Raw genomic sequence first — 19,542 nt, 5'->3', positions numbered from 1 at the left:
GTTCTGACAACAAAAGTTAAAAAAAAAACAACCAAAAACCATTGAACGAGTCGATGGTTTGACCACCCAAGTCAATGGGTCATTGATCGATTCAACGGTTTTTGGTCAGGGATCGGGATTGGGATAAAACGGAACCAGTTGCCTAGACGGTTCCCAATTAAAAAAATGAAAAAATGGCAAAAAACCATTAAATGAGTCAACGGGTCGACGGTTTGACCACTCGAGTCAATGGGTCGTTGATCGATTCAACCATTTTTGGCCAAGGACTAGGATTAGGGTAAAACAGAACTGATTGCTTGGATGGTTCCTGGGCCAAAATGTTCATCCGTCTGGGCCAACAACAGTTCAGAAACCATGGTTTTTATGCTTTCGGATTTTCATTATTCAACGGTTTCTTCTACTGTGGGCAGTTCAACTGCCCGGGCCAATAGGTCATTGACTAATTCAACAATTTTTTCCAAGGACCCGGTTTGGAGTAAAACGGAACTAGTTGCCTAGATAGTTCTCGAACCGAATGGTCCTACCGTCTGGGTCAACTGGAAGTTCTTGATGTGAAACAAAGGATAATTATGAAGTTGAACTAAGAATTATCACTGTATGATCGTATTCTTTTATATGAGATGCTTTGCTAAAGCAATATTTAAAAAACGAGAATATGATGATATCTTTTATGTCTTTATATGAGTTTCAAGACTTGAGTACCTATAATTGCAAGTTCCTTATTATAATTGTAAGTTTCTTATTAAGAAACCATTGTTCTTTTTAATGTTGCAAATAGCAATGTTACAATTCCATTCCACCCCTATGAAGCAGGGCCCCTCCGCTAGTTTCAACTTGTTAGCCAAGATATATCATTGATCTTGTAAGAAGTATTACAAAGAATGATGGATTCAGAGAGATAAAAGAAGACATATTAATGTGATTCACATTGGTGCATCTATCATATACTTTTTTTCTTGGATGTAGCGTGCAACCAATTTTATTTTATTTTTTTATGTTATAGTATAAGAAATGCACATATGCGAATAAATATTAATCATATATGATATATGCTATCTGGATTTAATTTTTATGACTTTTACGAAACCCAAGACAAGTATCTATTATCTATCTATGTATAAATATATTTAAATATATAAATATGGAATATATTGACATAGATATAGCATTCCCACAAAATAAAAAACTCGTGCAATATAGTAGGGGCGTCAATAGGTTGGACTTGACATTGGTCTTGTCAAATCGAGTTCAATTTAAAATTACTCCAACTAAAACGGCCCAACCTACTTGAATTAGGATACCAAACCCAACTAAGGGTCGGGCTTAGCCTGGCCATGATCACCCATAAACTCAACCCGTTCATCATACATAAAATACACTTAGGGGCGTTCTTTTTTCGAATTCTGAGAGGGGGAAAGTTGGTCAATGGGATTTTGGTTCCCATTGACCAAGAATCTCATGTTCTTTTTTTAGATTTATGCGGGGACCAGAGAAAGTTTATTTTCCTGTGTATCACTCTCCTAGGTGGGTAAATAACTTTTCCACGTAGGGAGAAAGTTGTCAACACTTAAATAGGACAAAAATACCCTTTTTAATAATGGATTTTTATGACTAAAATGGTCATTGCCTTATTTACATGAGAAATAAAAGAACATGGATAAATGCACTTACTCGGGTAAGTGTTTTCCAAGAAAAAATTACCCAGGTAACTGCATTTACCTGTGTAAGTAATTTACCGAAAAACGAATGGGGGCATAAATTTCCATAAAGGTTATAATCACTAATGTTACAATCTCGATTGATCCAAGGTCTGATACAAGTAGGGTCATCAAGGTTTGGTACAGGTTAGAGCCAACGCAAACTTGATCTGGTACTTGAGCAAGGTTGATCAAACCCTAACCCAATAATGGGTGGACCAATGTGATTTACCACTTAAAACCAAACCCAACCCATAAGCAGTCTTATTTCTGGTGTTCAGAAGAAGAGAATTTGCACAAGACTTCAACAACCAATAAGTAATTTTTTGATAGGTCTAAGGGGTCTCCAAGCTCTTTCCCAACAATGCATTTTTTTACATGTATCCTTTGATTTAATAATAAAAAAGGGAAATCAGATTATAATAAAAAAGGGAAAATTCCACTTTAGTATCCTGAACTTTGGAGGATAGTGCTAAATCAGTACCCGGACTTTTAAATATGTCACTGCAATACCCAAACTTTTAAAAAGCATCAAGTCAGGTCCCTATCATTAACCCACCGTCAGTTATATGTGATAACATGTGTAACTTAATTTTTTTTGAAAATGTCAAAACGAGGCCCACCTCTATCCAGAATTAATGGAAAGGAAAAGATAACCAGACCAGGCCAAATGACACCCTCCTCCTTCCCCACTTCACTCTTGTTTCCTGTTTCAGTTGCTGTTGGTTTCAGTTCATAACAATAACAAGCTCATGGATAGCAGCAACAACAACACTACCAACAACCCCAACAAACAACTCCTCTCTCTGGAGTCTATCCATGAATCTTGCTTGAATCCGTTTCTTTATTTCTTCTACCTAAAACAGTAAAACCCTTTATTTATAATTCAATCTACTCACCGATACAACCATACTTATAGCCGTTCATGGCTCTGTTAGCAGCATCATCCAATTCGAGGGACAGAACTTTGAGTTTGTTTCACTATGTTTGCACATCTCTGTTTCCCAAGTTGGTTATAAGTTGTCGATCATGTAATGAAAAGAAAAGTAAAGAAAAGCATATGAATTTTACTCTTTTTCCTATCACAAATGAACAAGCCAAAGACTGAAGAAACCATCCTCCTTTGCCTGAATTTGTTTCTGGATTCAGTTTGACAAAATCCCAATCCGGATTAGAAATAAAGTTGGAACTTCATTTATATGCCTTCACTTACCGATTTCTCAGCATCATTTGAATTCTGAGGAATGGAGACAAAAACAAAACTCGGTCCTATCTCTTCTCCGTTCAGTGATCCAAAAAAAGGTGTTGGTTGTCAAGAGCCAATTAAGATGATTATCCACCACCCCAGCATGATCTGACCTCTTGTGTGGTCCAATTCCACAAGCTTAAAATCTAGATCAAATGCTTTAATGACATACTGAACTATAGTATGGTTATATATATTCTCGTTGCAAATTGCAAATAGCAAATGTGGGAACGACTGAGACAAGTTGTTGGGATTTGGGAGAGATGTCGAACATGGTGGTGATGAGCTCGGGTCTCTGCAAGGCCAGGATAGCAATAGACACCCATTAGTGGTGGTTTCTAATTGTCTTAGCTACCCGACGACCTCCTTCATGAAATGGCCTATAGCCGACCTTCTCCAAGTTTGCGAGGACCTGACCTCCGTCTCCCTTCGCCGCCCCTTCAATAGGAACAGGGGCTACCTTATCAATTCCCCTAATTCTAGAAGGAGATCTAAGACCATGTCACTTGTGCTCTTATCGACGCCTCTTCTCATTGCTTTAGTATCGTATTGGTTCGAGTTTTATGTGTGTAATAAGATGCTATAATTCCAGGGAACATTTGTAGAGACACGGTATTAGAATCTAGTCATCAGCTTGATATCGGAGGTGGTTACTGTTAGATGATAGGTAAAGGGCATTTTTGTCCTTTTACATGATACTTAATGTTTGCTAACGTTTTGGATCAACTTGACACTTTTTGAAAGTTTAAGTATTACAGTGACTAGGGGTGCTCATGGTTTGATTAACCGAATCATGGGTTTTTTTTTGGAATCGAATTGGTACTACCGGCTTTTGGAAAATCAGTAACCAAAACCAAACCGAAGCCAATCAGTTAACCGGTTGACTGGTTCAATTAGCCATCGGTTCGATTTGTCAATTTTTCAGTTTTTTAATATTTATAATATATTATAAATATATATAATATTATATTTTAAATAATAAATAATATATCATATATTATAAATATATATATATATAATGCATATTTATGAATTTATAATATATAAAAAATATAATATATATAATATATAATATATAAATATATATAAAAACATATAGAAATATATGTATACCGGTCGGTTCAATTAACTACTAATTTTCTACATTGATTAACCGAAATCAAACCAGTACCTTCGATTTTTTAAAAACACCGAACCAATTAGTTCAATTAACCAATTTTTCAATTCGGTTTCAATAAGTTTTTTCAATCAATTCGTTTTTTCATTTTTTTCACCCCTAATAATGACACGTTCGAAAGTTCGAATACTAACTTTCCCCTAAAAAAAGCAACGGTGAAGGATGAAGAAGCTTTATGGCATGGGCACGGAATACATATCGTTCATAGAATCAAAACCATAATTGACATTTTCTTTTTTGGAAAAATAGATGATGCAAAAAAATGATATAAAAAGAGTTGACCAATCAAAATTCACCCATAAATTTTAATAAATAATACTGGTTACCACGTTTATGATTCAAATGTTTTCAGATATCATATCTTTTCCGGAACTCATTTTTTAAGTGATGAACTGATTATTAACGAATCGTCGGTGTCGGAATAAAAAGGGTAGTATCCCTTGGGGCGTTGAATCCGACGTGAATCGAACACGCAACCTTCTGATTTGGAGTCAGATGCGCTACCATTACGGCACGGATCCTCGGGCTTGTCATTTTTGTAAAGCTCTATATATAATGTATTTAATATGTTTTTGCTGCCATCTTGATTGATAATAGATTATTTCATAAAACAAAAATATAAGAAATATGTTGTTTGTTTTTTTTTTTTGTTTTCTAACACTAAAATAAAAAATATGTTCTTGAATCCGGTTTTTAAAATATGTTTTTATTTGATTATTCAATATCATATTCCATAAATCATATATTTCTATACTAGAAAACTTATTTTTATTTTTATTTAAAAATTAATATTTTGTTGGTTCCAAAAGCATATATTATTTTTTGAAACAAAATCAACTTGTTTTATTCATTTGAAAACAAAAACAGGGTTTGTTTTATAGTGATTCCCAAAACAAATGAAAACAAAAACATTCATGTTGTAGAATGCCCCTTAGGTATTCAGATGTGGTCCTGAGGTATAATCCTAACTCCCAACAACCATAAATTTGGAAGTTGACCTGGATCCTCACAAAGCATGCTTCACACCAACCTCACAATATGTTGCAACTATACATTGGGAATATCTTCTCATGTTAGGAGCAAAATAGGTCTCATCAAGATGTTCATGATGTTTGCCCACTATTGGGACCAGATTCCAGACTCTCTTTAGAGGCTGAATCATTTTTACCTCCGGGTTGCAACCACCAGTTTAGATCATGACACATCAACACGCACACATGTATAAACATGTATTATATCAATAAAATAATGTATAATATATTCTACATTTAATATAAGTATGTTTTTATGTTTAAATTACATTTTTATTCTGGTTTTAAACTTTTTATTTATAAAAATATTAAAATTTGGGAGTTGAGGCAAAAAAAATGTTCTTTAACAAAAAATAGTTGGGCAAGGTGCATTTGGGCACATGGATCTTGAAAAGTTACCTAAAATACAAAAGGATTACTCTAATCAAACTTTTGAGTGCAAAGTTATGGCCTATGAAAGTTTTCATATACATTTACATGTGCAACATGTGACTTGGTGATCATAAGCCAAATATTTGAGTATTCAAGCTCGATTCGATAGAAAAAATGCAAGGCTCGGGCTACCTTCCTCAACCTGGAGATGCTTTCAAAAAGAACTATAAAGAACTAGTAGATGCTTTCAAAAAGCAGATTGCTACTATAAAGAACTAACTAGAAGTCGAGCATCAATAAATCCAGCTTATGGATGAGAATCTGGATACTAGAAAAAAAGCAGATTGCTACTAAATGATAGAATTGCTAAGAATATGGGTTGGTCAAACCTGTCTTTGAGCATATTGACTTGAACAGCATCAATACAATTGTTTGAAAGAAACAATATAGCATCAAGAAAAATCTTCAGAAATTAAAACTAACCCGATTCTGAAATCCATTGGATTCTTGTTAGAATCAAAGGCATATATTTCTATATTATAATTAAAAATAACCCGATTATAGAATCTACCTACATTCGTATTCTGAGAATTTCAGGCAATGGATTTCAGCAGAACAATTGGAATACCAAAACCCAAATTATATGGGATTTTACTTGCTTGATATATGGGGCCTGAATTATAGAATTCCAATTCTAAAATCCAACAAGATTTCAATATACCATCAAACAGCCCTTAGGATAACTAGAAAAGTCTCCTCAAATGCCTTCTTGGCATAATGGTATTGGTGTCCACATGTACCCGTAAACAAGAAGTCCATATTCAAGTGTCAATGTAACATTGCATCAGCCATAGCATGTTGAGTTCTATCAAGTAATACTATCTGCAAAAATGTTTTAAAGATTCCCCAAGAAGGGTATGAGAATGTGGTAAGGCTTAGGATGAAATTTATACTATGAATAAAAATGGAGCAAGGATAACAAGTTCTTTTCAGCACTAATGAGGGATAATTTGGTCCTCTGAATTACATCATGACACGTGGCTTCCAAGTGAGACCTCAGCGCTGAGTAAGGAGATCACCTCGGCAGGTCAGTTAGTTGCACCTCGCCTAGGTGCACCTCACCTAAGGTACCTTGGCCTAGCCAACCTAAAGGATCTCCGAGCAAGGAGCGACCTACCTCATGGATCGACTTAGCCAAGAAGGTACTATTGGCGACCTACAAGGCATGCTCACTAACTTATCAAATAGATTTATTTCTAGACTAAGTTCTCCAGAATATTAGTGAGTCAACCATTAGGCCGGCCTACCTGCATCACGCGCATCAAAGTCAACCGGATGGACCTTAGCCCTCTGCGTAGATACATAACCGACGTCATTACTCTTTCCCAACTTGACAGAGAAGACTCATTGAGAGTCCGAGATCCATTATAGAAGGTCTCCAATCATTCACACCTATATAAAGTCACCATTCCTCTTAGAGAAGGTACGCACGATTAAGCTCTCGCACTCTCTAATCTTCTTAGCATCTCAAAGAACTCTTCGCTAACTTAAACACTGGAGTGCCTATCCCAGGTAAAAGCAACCCAAGCACTCTAACTCTCTCTCTTATAGAACTACATAGCTCGTCCACACCTACCTTGGCCAAACTTAGCTCGGCCACCGACAAGGAAACTTCCAGCCTGGCATTCGAGTCACCTGCCAAGTGAGAGCCACCAGATTGTGTACCATCAATTGGTACCGTCTATGGGAACTCGTTAGGAAAAGCAAAGTTCTCACCTCTAAGCATTTTTATAACAGCATCCATGGCTTCTTTAAGCAAGCAAGCAACCAACAACAATAACAACAACCAGGTCACTAGAGGACAGAACCAGCTTGGACTAATCCCAAATGTTCCTTCAGACAATTGGACAAATCAATGTACCTTTGACTCATCCAGGCATCCCTCCTACCCTAAACCCAGCCTTTCCTCCATCTTAGGTGAATGTGCCTCCTCCTATGGTTGAGCCCTCCGTTGCTCCTACTGGGGTTGATGCGTGCCAGTTCTATGACTTGGTGCAATGTGTACAACGTATGAGCTCCCAAATGAGGGCCTGGGAAGATAAGTTCGCCACCCTAATAGGGGGCGATAGCAGCAACAACAACAACAGGCTCAATAACAGAACCAACGAACACAACAGTAACAACCACAACAACGTCAGAACATTGGGCTAAACCCTAACCCAGCTCCTATTCGGGTTCCTAGTCAGGTCCCTAACCAAGTTCCCAACCATGTTCCTAACCAAAACTTGAACCAACCCCTAGTGTAAAGCCAAGCTACTGCACCTATCAGGATTGAAGTGCCAGTTCATCCGAAGGATCCAAAGTAGGCACCACAGACGTATTGATCGCACCTCGAAGAAGAGTCGGCTCACTCCATCAGTGAGAGAGATGGACAAAAGAAATGAAAATAAGGAAGCCAGTAGGTAGGCAACTCATATGGGCAGCCAATATCTCGTACATAATTTCTAGCCCCCGAGATACTCACAGTGTGCTGGCCTAAAGACTTTAGGGCCCCCAACCTCGAATCCTACAATGGAACGACAAACCCCGTGGACCATGTTGACAATTTTCAGGCCTTGATGCAACTACATGGAGCCGATGATGCGATCTTGTGCATGGCTTTCCCAACGACTCTCTGAGACACAGCTCTACTATGGTATTCAGAATTGGCCCCCGACTCCATAAAAAGTTGGGATCAATTCACCAATGTATTTATCACTCACTTCGCCACCAGCAAAAGGTGTCCTAAATCTGTAACCTGCTTATCGAACGACATGTAGTGACCAAACGAGATACTCCGCAAGTATATCAAAATATTCAACTTGGAATGTCTCCAAATCCCCAAATAGATATTGTCATTTCCACTGTGACATAGGTCACAACATCGAGAATTGTAGAAACCTTAAAGACGAGATTGAAGAGTTAATCTGTCGCGGGTATCTAAGACAGTTTATCAAAAGAGAAGAAATAGTCCAACTTGCTGAAAAGCGCAGGGTGGCACCTCAAACAAGCAGGGAGTAGGAAAGAAACTAGCCTCCCTGAGACTCATAGACAGCAGAGCGGCCCGACCATGGAATCATTAACATGATCACAAGAGGTTTGATTGTAGTAGGGTGCATGACTTTAGCAAGTAGAAGCTCAGTTCGAGACCTTGAACATGATAGTGATAACCCGCCGAAATGCCCTCGTAGAGAAGAAGTGATCTATTTCACAGAAGATGACATGCGCGACATACAGTATCCACATGATGACACTCTGATAGTGAAATTAACAATAAATGACTTTAAAAGTAAAAAGAATTCTGGTTGACTCAAGGAGCTCGGCCGATATCATCTTCCAAGAAGCATTCAAGTGGATTGAGCTCGACAAAAAGTATCTATAGCCAGCTGATGTACTCTTGGTTGGCTTCAGCGTTGAGGTAGTTCGGTCCCTTGACCGAGTGAGGATACCGGTTATAGCAGGCTTGGTCCCCAACTCAGTTCGGTTTGATAACAACTTTCTTGTGGTCACAACCCCCTCACCTTATAACGCCATCTTGGGCCGACCTATCCTACACGCCCTCCGAGCGGTAGTGTTGACCTACCACCTGGTGCTAAAATTTCCTACGACTGGAAGCATCGGAGTTATGCGAGGCAACTGGCTTGACTCTCGTAAGTGCTATGTAGCAGCAATGAAGGCTAAGGGAAAAATATCCATCGACGTCGAATTGGAGCCACCCCTAGAAAACATCGATGAGCGAGCCCGACTAATGGAAGATACTGTCCTAGTGTCTGTCTCAGAGGCCAAGCTGGAGAAGACAGTACAAATAGGAGCTCGCCTTACCGAACCAATGCGTCCCAATCTGTTAGACCTGTCCAGTAGAGGAAAAGGAACCTCGCATCGAAAAGATAGAAAATAGTAGACGAGGAAGTAGGGAAGCTACTTACAGCAGACCTCGTTAGAGAGGTCCAATATCCAATATGGATTGCAAACCCAATACTTGTGAAGAAGGCCAATGGAAAATGGTGCATGTGCGTCAATTACACAAACCTTAACAGAGCCTGCCCGAAGGATAGCTTCCCATTTCCAAGAATCGACCGCTTAGTAGATGTGACCTCAGGGTTCGAGCTATTGAGTTTCATGGATGCATACTCCGGCTATAACCAGATTTCGATGGACTCGGATGATGAAGAAAAAATCACGTTTGTAACTGAGATAGGCTTATGCTATTACAAATTCATGCCCTTTGGCCTAAAAAAATGCTAGGGCGACCTTCCAATGTCTTGTAAATAATGTTTCTTCAAACTTAATTGGAAATAGAGTTGAGTGTTATGTAGATGATATGGTTGTAAAAACTGAGTTTTCAAATTCTTTAATAGCTGATTTAGGCTATGTTTTTAACATCTTAAGAAAGTACAACAGGAAATTCTACCACAACAAATGTGTCTTTAATGTCACATTAGGCAAGTTCCTCAGATGCATACATAGCCAACCTTTTTATCGAGGCCAACCTAGATAAAATCCAGGCAATCCTAGACATGTAACCTCCTAAGTCAGTCAAAGAAGTACAAAAATTTACTAGCCGAGTAGTTGCCCTGAACCGATTTATGTTTAAGTCAGCTGAGCAGTGTCTCCCAATTTTTAAGGCCATAAAAAAAGAACCAAGATTTTGAATGGGCCGAAGAGTGCCAACTCACCTTTGATGAGCTAAAAAGGTATTTAAGTTCACCACCTTTGATGAGGTATTCAGCTCGATCCTTATTAGGGAAGTAGAAAAGGTACAATGTCCGATTTATTATGTAAGTAAAGTGTTGCACGCTACTGACACTAAGTACCCAGACATCAAAAGATTGAACTTCATGCTAGTGTTAGTAACCCAAAGGCTAAGACCTTACTTTCAGGCCCACACCATCGCAGTCTTGACCGACCAACATCTTAGGCAAATCCTCCAAAAGCCCAAGGTCTTAGGGAGACTTACAAAATGGGTAGTCAAACTCAGTGAATATGACATCCGATTTGAGTCGTGACCAACAATCAAAGCATAGGTCCTGGTAGATTTCATTGCCAAGTGAACATTCAGCTCGTCGACCCCTGGAGTTACCAAGTTAGTAACCACCTTGGAGGTGTTGACCAATGCGTCACCTGCCCCGGCTTGGGAGGAGGAGCCTTGGATCCTCCATGTGGATGGCTTGTCCAATTAGTGTGGAAGTGGGGCTGGACTAATCCTCTATGAGCCAAGTTAGGAAAAGCTGGAGTATGACCCCCGGTTCACATTCTGAGCTTCAAACAGTGAAACTGAATACGAGGCACTTATAGTCGGGCTATCACTGGTGAAGGAGGTCAGGGCTAAACATCTTGTAGTGTGGAGTAACTCACAATTAGTAGTTAAACAAGTGAATGGATAGTATGAGGCCCGAGAGCCCACCATGTTGGCCTACCTAGCCGAGGTAAGGGAGCTCTTGCCCAACTTCCCACTCTTGGAACATCTAGCAGATTCCAAGGTTAGAAAACATGAAAGTTAACGCACTCTCAAAACTGGCTAGTGTGGTCAGCTCTACGAAAAAGGATGGTCTACATAGAAGACCTACCATGCCTAACCATAGAGAGGGTGGAAGAAGAGGTCAGTCATCCCTATGCTGGCAGCAGAGACGAGTTGGATAGACCCAATCGTTGACTATTTGCGCCACGGGACCCTACTAAAAGAGCGTAATGCGGCTCAAAGGGTAAAGCGATAAGCAACTCACTATGTGATTGTAGGCGAACTGCTATATAAAATATCGTTTACGCTCCCCTACCTATGATGTTTACACGGAACTGAAGCAAACCAAGTGCTACAGGAGATTCATGAAGGACTCCGCAGGGGACACATAGGGAGCAGGGCCCTCGCCCAAAAGACGCTACGACAAGGCTACTGATGATGCGCAATTTGGTTGCTCCCTCGTTTCCTATGACTGGGCTCGAACAAGGTTTTGATCTGGCAATGCCGAGCAGCACAACCGAGCTGGTATCTGTACGTTTGAGCTAGAAAGAGCTATAAAGAGAGAAGAGTGAGAGTGCCTAGGCATACTTGGGTGACAAACAGAAACGCTCAATAGTTGCAACCTCGGCCTGATGGATGTCCTCAATATACTTCATTTTTTTGTTCCTCCAACTTGCGATCCAAGGTAGCAATGGTCTCCTTGCCCTCCTCCAACTCGCGTTGCATGTCGGCACTCAACCTGACAAAGCATTGACGATCCTCCTTAGTGTTGAGCTGGATTCCCTGCATCTGAGTCTACAAGGCATCCATACTAGCTTGCATTTCACATCTCTCTCTCCGAGTTGAGGTGACCTAGTCTAGCAACACTTGACCCATAGTGTTCGCCTACCACAGAAGAAAAGAATAGTTAGTACAAAGATAATAGGATAAGATAACAAAAACATCAGAAAGCAAAAAGTTGAATCTGGAGGATGCACCGAGTCATCTTGGCGCCGACCTAAGAAGTGTCCATACCGCTATAGTACTGCACATCTTTTGGAAGTAGCATGCCTTTTCCCATCTAAAGAGCTACCAAGGGATCAGTAAGGCAATCGAGTATAGAGATTGATGTTCGGGACAAAATGGGGTATGTTTGAGGTGTAGGGATTGGAAAGATGCTCCTCTTGGCCGATCTGGAATGTAGAGATGGCAAGATCTGTAGGGACCTACTCAGCATTCATAGGGTTGCCGCCTCCCTTGAGGTCGATGATGTTAGGAGCGAAGGCTGCTGACCTCACCTCGGCACTAGCCGAGGTACCCTCCATGGACATGCGATCAGCCCTCCTCTTCTTCTTGGACGTCTTTTTCTTTACCGCTACCAAAAGTGACTCCATGCTCGCCATGTTTGAACAAGACAAGAAAATCATTAGCCGAGATAAAATTAAATTCTAAAGCAAAATGAAAAGGACGTGTTGGTCGACCTACCTACGTGGCTCAGGCTAGCTTGGATAACCATACACTCAGCTAACAAATTCTCTACTTGAAATTGCTGGCACACAAGGCATTGAACTTCAAGATGCAGATCATTGTCGAATTCTACATTGACCTTTCGACAATCCCTTTGCCATACGGTATCCATATTTCAGCTGGCTCTACGAGAAAGGAAGAAGTTTCTATTCTTCCAATCTTTGACCTTAAAAGGAAAGTTGTCCAACAGCTTGTAACCATGGTGGAAGGGTAGGTAAAAATAGTAGGGCACGTGGGGGACCTTCTTCATAGTACATGGTCCGGAGAAAATATCTATATCTAGGGGAAGTTTAGGTGATGGCAAAAGAAGATCAACCCTACAAGCGTCCAAACAACATTTTGATGGAGCTAACCTAGAGAAACACCAAAAAATGAAAGCACCACAAGAATATGGGGGTGCAAAGGAAAACGGAGACCGGAAACCAGTGCGGCAACACCTCCTCAAAGACATAGACCTCATCTCGGCCATGTATAGTCAAACTCACTAAGTCGGTATGCAGTGTACAACTCTACTATACGCTCGCCACAACTCGAAATGACCAAATGGGGTTTCCACCTCTTGGGTGTCCACCTCCGCCTTTGGCTGAGACGTCGAGGTCTTGGCCTAAGAACCCTCTTGATCTCGTGATGAGGTTTCCACTCTTGCTCAACGGAAATTCAAAGACCTACCCTCAGAAGGACCCGAAGAAATTGCCACAAGGGAAATGGATTCACCAATTGTTGGGGAACAAAAATCCGACACTGGCAGCAAACAAGCTTCGATGAGCAAACGAATGACAATACTCCGATAGAGCTCTCCTCCAACTAGTCATCCTCTCCCTCAATGAAAGCTTCAAAATAGTGTGAGTGGGACCTTGGTGGGGACCCTCTATTTATAGTCTAATGGGAAGAAAAATCAATGACTAAGGCATGCCTACTTTCAAATCGATGACTGAGAAGGCGACACCGCATGTGGACTATTTGAATTTTGAATTTTGTGCGCCCACCTAGCGTGCCCCTTTCAAAATTTTGAAATTTTAAAATTCAACCATATTGAGGGCTACTCCCTTCGCCGAGCTGACATTGACTCAGGAGTGGGGGGCAATTGATGAGGGGTAATTTGGTCCTTTGAATTACATCACTACACGTGGCTTCCAAGTGACACCTCGATGCTGAGTAAGCAGATCACCTCGGCAGGTCGGTTAATGGCACCCCACCTGGGTCAACCTATGGTACCTCAGCTTAGTGACCTAAAGGACCTTTGAGCAAGGAGTGATCTACCTCAGGGATTGACTGAGCCAAGAAAGGTACTACTGGTGACCTACAAGGCATGCTTGTTGATGTATCACATAGATCCGTTGTCAGACCGAGTTCTCCAGAATATTAACGAGTTGACCGTTAGGCTGGCCTACCTACATCACGCACATCAAAGTCAATTGGACAGACCTTATCCCTCTACATAGATTACACAACCGACGTCATTACTCTCCCCCAACTTGACAAAAATGACTCTTCGAGAGTCTAGGACCCATTACAGAAGGTCTCTAATCACTTACACCTATATAAAGTCACAAATCCTCTTAGAGAAGTATGTGCGATTAAGCTCTCGCACTTTCTAATCTTCTTGACATCTCAAAGAACTCTTCGCTGACTTAAACATCAAAGTGCCCATGTATAACTACATAGCTTGGCTAGACCTAGCTTGACCACCGACAAGGAAATTTCCAGCTCGGCGTTCGAGTCACTTGCCAAGTGAGAGCCACCGGATCGTGCACCATTAAGCACAAAACAACTTGCCAGGTGGAAGCTTCTCAAATCATTTTAACCTTTTGTATGTGTTATTAGTGTTTATGTATTAAAAGCAAACACCTAGTTTGGAAAAAAAAGATATACTTAAGAAAATGTATGTTACTTTCCAAGATAACTTAAAACACATGTAAGATACCATCATGTGGGGGTAAGAGAGAAGTCCAACAAGGCAGTTTATGATTATATGTGCATTCTCTGTAATAGCTTCTCTTCCTGTATAGACAAGGAAAATCCATTAGATAATTGGACAATAATCATAATGTATACAAGAGTTCCAATGATTAAATCATCAAAGAAGCTTTCACTAGCAAAATTTAACAATCCTTATAAAGTTTATCTAACCCACAAGGATTATGTCAAATTAAATTGCATTAAGAATATAATGGCCTTTTCAACTTTAGAACATATTTCACATGTAACATTTACTAGTGTGCAACAGAAAGCTGTTGAAACACCTTTGCGACCTGATTCAGGAAATGAATTGAAGTTTGCCGCCCAGGTAAAGATGAGGGCCCCAAGAGAAACTAATAAAGGAGAAGTCCTGGAATGATTTAGAACATCTAGAAAAATGCCAATAGTCAAGACATCACTAATTGACAACGAAGAAGGCATCTTAGGATACTTATTTTAATTTTGTTGAATGCTTTCACTGATTGAAATGAAACATTAAAATGATATGAAATATTAGATAAACGAAGTATATGAAAAACCTAAGACAGTCAAACAAAAATTTGTGCAGCAAGCATGTAATCCCATATGAGATTGGGATAGCTTCTCTTGACAATATCTATGGTGTTTTTGCAAATAATTATCAACCTATAGATTTCCTTACCTTTGGATATGATATCGAATAATGATATAGAAAAAAAAAAAGAGAAAAGTTGATCTATGACCCAACATTCGTGGAAAACCAATAAGTTGAGAATTGATTTTCAATCATGTGCATGCTAAGCAACCTGTGTATCATTTCAATTAAGACTTTCACTCTTTCAGTTGAAAGGGAAACCTACAAGAGTACAACAATGTTCACTACTGAAGTTTTAATTCCAACAACTCGGACCTATAGCTAGAACACATCATCTGCATAGATGTTTGGTGCATCTATAGAGATTTGCATAGCCAGAACACTTCCTTGAGGGAACAGAATACTATCAAATACTGACCTTGTGAGTTGTGTAGCAACATTAATTTTCTGAACCATGAGTTTGGTCATTTCTTCTGATAACCATTTAAAGCAATCCTATACAAATAGAAAGGGTTTAGGTCAGCACCAAACACCCCAATACAGTACAAATCAAAACAAAGGTCTGTCATCATTAGAAACCATAGTTTTCCTATTCTTTTTTGCAATAAAGATAAATAAAAATCCTTGAGCATGCTCATGAATTCAAATGATCACTTTACTATCTTACTTGTGGACCTTATTTTATTTTTTCGTCCAACTCCCACACTCCTTTAATTGTCCAAATAAATAGGAAAAGATGAACCATAATTAAAAACAGCTGAACCATAATCAAACAAAAAGAATCCAACTAGAAAACAACTAAAAATCTGATCTGATTTTTTGTTAATTTAAGTATGGTTTAAGAGAGCTCGAAGAAGGGATACCTGGTTCACAATCTTTGTCATCTTGTTCAACTGGTGTTTCGTGCAATTTTGAAGGGTCCCCTCCATAGGCAACTCTCTCCCTCTCTCTCTCTCTCTCTCTCTCTCTCTCTCTCTCTTTTAGAGGGGTTCAAAGATAAAAACAATAAAATGATTAGAAACAAAAAAAAAACTTGAATATAGGATAGATGAACTGAGAATTACATGCTTTTCTAAGCTTCTCAACTTATGCAAGCATCCAACAATTTCAGCAAATAACTTAAGAACATCTAGTTGTCAAATCAACAAAACTAAGAAAGTCCAATTCAAAAAGAATGCCAACTAAATTTTCAACTACTAGAAAAGGGGTTAGCAAACCATCGAATAAGTTCAATAGTTCGAAAAGGTAATAAGTTCAATAGTTTGATCCACTCAAAAATCCATAAAACAACTCAAAAATCAACAACCTAAATATTCTAATATTTGAAATCACAACAAATGATCAAGATGGCCGCAACTCCTTGGCATCCAAACAATCTACCCAAAGCTAGAAGCATCATTAAGAAATTGGTAGAATTATCTCATTTGGCTTTTTATCCACATACAAACATGCAAAAGGACCAAAATTAAATCATTAATAACCAAATCAAAGCATATATTAATAGAGTACCACTAAGCAATAATTAACGGAAGTTAGTATAATATACCTTATGTTTTTTCTTCACCCCGTGAAGAACACAAATCCAATCCCCTCCACAAATTAGAGCTTGAATAGTTTCTGGAGCTAAAGATGCACGATAAGGATCAATTACCCTACCACCAGGTCCACTAGCACTAAATGTAGATTCTGAAGCTACTGTAGATATTGGAATGGCAAGAATCTCAGCTGCCATATTCGACAATACCCAATATTTCAAATTATTAGCCTCCCACCATTCCAAATCATTGAACTCATAATGTGACCTTTCATCTTCACAAATATATGCACTCTCCTCAAGGTACATATCCAACTTTGATTTTGGTGAGGTAATGGTTTCAATTCTCTTCACATAATTCATCAACTTTGAGCATCTCGAGCATGTTGATAACTGAAAATTAGAACTAGAATTTGAAGAAGATCTATTGCTACCATTCCCTTGAGTGGATGATTCCTTACTACTAGCATTATAAGCAGCTACATACTCATCATAAAGTTGGTACAAAGCTCCTCGAACTTGCTTAATGTTATTTCTAGCTTAAACTTCTGAATATATTTTTAGAAAACACATCTTAACTAGCCTTAGTTTGCACCTTAGATCTAAGATGGAAGCCACAACCATTAATAGATTATATTCACCCCAATACTTATCAAATTTCATTTCATATTTTCAACAATCCTTTTAATGAAATCATTTTTATCCATTGATTTCAAGTTCAAAATTTCCTTCACCCTATATATCTCACTAAGGTACAAATTAGAAGTAGGATAGTCACTACTAGAAATAATGTTCTTAACTACACTGAAAACTTCAAGTACCTTACATACTTTCTCCACCTTTTCCCATTATTCAAGAATTGGCAAGTAGTCATAGTTTGGTTCCCTTTCTTGAAATATTGGAAACACATCTTTGAATTTCAAAGCACATGATAACATCTCAAATGTTGAATTCCAATAGGTAGGACAATCAATAACCAACTTCTTTGTACCAAGTTGTAATCGTTGTATAATTTTAGAAAAATGTTTGTTTCCTAGCCTCAGATTGGTTAGTGTATTTGACACTCTCACACACGTTTTCTATGATGTAACCAATTTCACCAAGAACATTTTGAGCCAACAAATTTAGAATATGTAAACAACATTGGACATGAAACAATTTTCCATTACAAAGCAACTTCCTACTCCTAGAAAAGATCTCTCTCAAAAGCTCAAACATGAATGATTATATGATGCATTATACACAGAAACTTTAAATACCTTTTTTTTGGGGCCCCACTCCTTTAAACACTTGTGAATTGCATCTGCAATATCAACCCCTCAACGAGGTGGAGGAACATGAACAAAACTAAGAACGTGCATCTGTAACCTCCAATTGGCATCTATAAAGTGACAAGTTATCACCATATACTCAATCCTTTGGTTTTGTGACTTCCAAAGGTCTGTGGTTATGCTAATATTCAAAATACCCTTTAAAAATTTTTTCAATTTCTTCTTTTGATCTTCATAGACAATTAAACAATTGTTCTTTATTATCTCCTGAGAAATCTTCTCAAAAGCTAGATTTCACATCCTCATCATGAAAATAAAGCCTTCCTCTTCAACTATAGTAAATGGATGCTTATGCATAATAACCCAATGGGCAATTGCTTTTCTCATTTTGGAATGATCATACTTTACAACAATAGTAGGATCGAAGAGAGGAGGACCTGCAATTTCTGCATCAACATTTGAATCTATCGGTTGGAAATTCAAGGTCATTTGTTGCTTACATTGTTTCTCAGCTTTTAGGAGCACTTGCCATGGGATTGCTTGCATTATTTTATATTTGACCTGTTTCATTTGACCTGTTGATGAGAGATTGTGATCATGAATGGGGGATGATGGCATTCCTACATTTCAGAATGGTTAGTTACCATTTGATCATTCTAATCCTTAATATAAATCATTCAACATGCTTGGATAAGGATATTGTGTACTATTAATAAATTAAACTAAAATCTATAAAGAATTAGAATGTTAATTTTGTATTATTTGTTTGTGAGAAGTAAAATGATGTGTGTTCCCACATTATATGAAAAATGTTGGAAGTAGGAAGATGGTTTGTTTGCTTGGAAAGTTGGAAGTGAGGTAGGTAATAAACAAGACGATGTGGCCTACACTTCATATGAAGGAGGTTGGAAGTAGGAGGAATGTTTATTTGTTTGAATAAGTAACAACCATTTCTATGTATTTTGTTTGGGACCAATTATCATGTGGTAAAATTTAGGTTAATTTCTTTTATTTCATTTAAGAGATTAAATCAGTTTTTACCTGTAAATAACATCCAACATTATCTAAAAAGATAGGACATTTACCAATAAAAAGATAAGACATTAACAACTGCAAACTTTTTCTAGTTTTCTAGGCTAAAAACATTACAAAGGTTAGCCTCGTGTGCACATAATCTATTGAAATTATACAAACATCAAACAATACAAGCATCAAAACTACAAGTCTTCAACCCCCCCCCCCCCAAAAAAAAAAAAAAATATAATAATAATAAAGAATATTGCATAGAAAATCAAACATAAAAGGAAAGATTGGACAAAGTGACAAACTAAGGTAGGATAGCATTGGTTTATGTTTTCTGTAGAAGTACAAGTGTTTAACCAAAGCTAATATGGCTAAAAGAGGGGTGCAAGTCTAGGACCAATTATGTATGCTCTGTAGTCAAGGTTGGGCGGGCAATAACCACCTGCTCCTCCATTGCCCTATCTCTGCCTCTATTTGGTGGCACTATTTCTCAACCCTAGGGTTAGATTGGATCATGCTTGAACCAGTGCTGGAGCTGTTGTGGTATTGGACTATAAAATAGTGCCTGAATCAACATTGTTTCAAGATAGATTGAACTATAAAAAAACAATGATAAGCATTTATTTGTCCTTCGGGTTTTTGAAAAATTTGAGGA

General features: G+C 38.5%; 1 non-coding gene across 1 annotated transcript; it reads right to left on the bottom strand.

The window, feature by feature from the left end:
• Nucleotides 1-4,569: 4,569 nt before the first annotated feature.
• On the bottom strand, nt 4,570-4,641 carry TRNAW-CCA (transfer RNA tryptophan (anticodon CCA)). Its single transcript has one exon. It is a non-coding gene; the product is annotated as a tRNA-Trp (tRNA).
• Between the last annotated feature and the right edge of the window lie 14,901 nt (nt 4,642-19,542).

Source organism: Nelumbo lutea, chromosome 1, assembly GCF_056320005.1.
Source record: "Nelumbo lutea isolate HS-2025 chromosome 1, American lotus-T2T, whole genome shotgun sequence".
Classification (NCBI taxonomy): Eukaryota; Viridiplantae; Streptophyta; class Magnoliopsida; order Proteales; family Nelumbonaceae; genus Nelumbo; species Nelumbo lutea.
The sequence above is the reverse complement of the archived record's forward strand: the minus strand, read 5'-3'. Positions and strand labels throughout refer to the sequence as shown.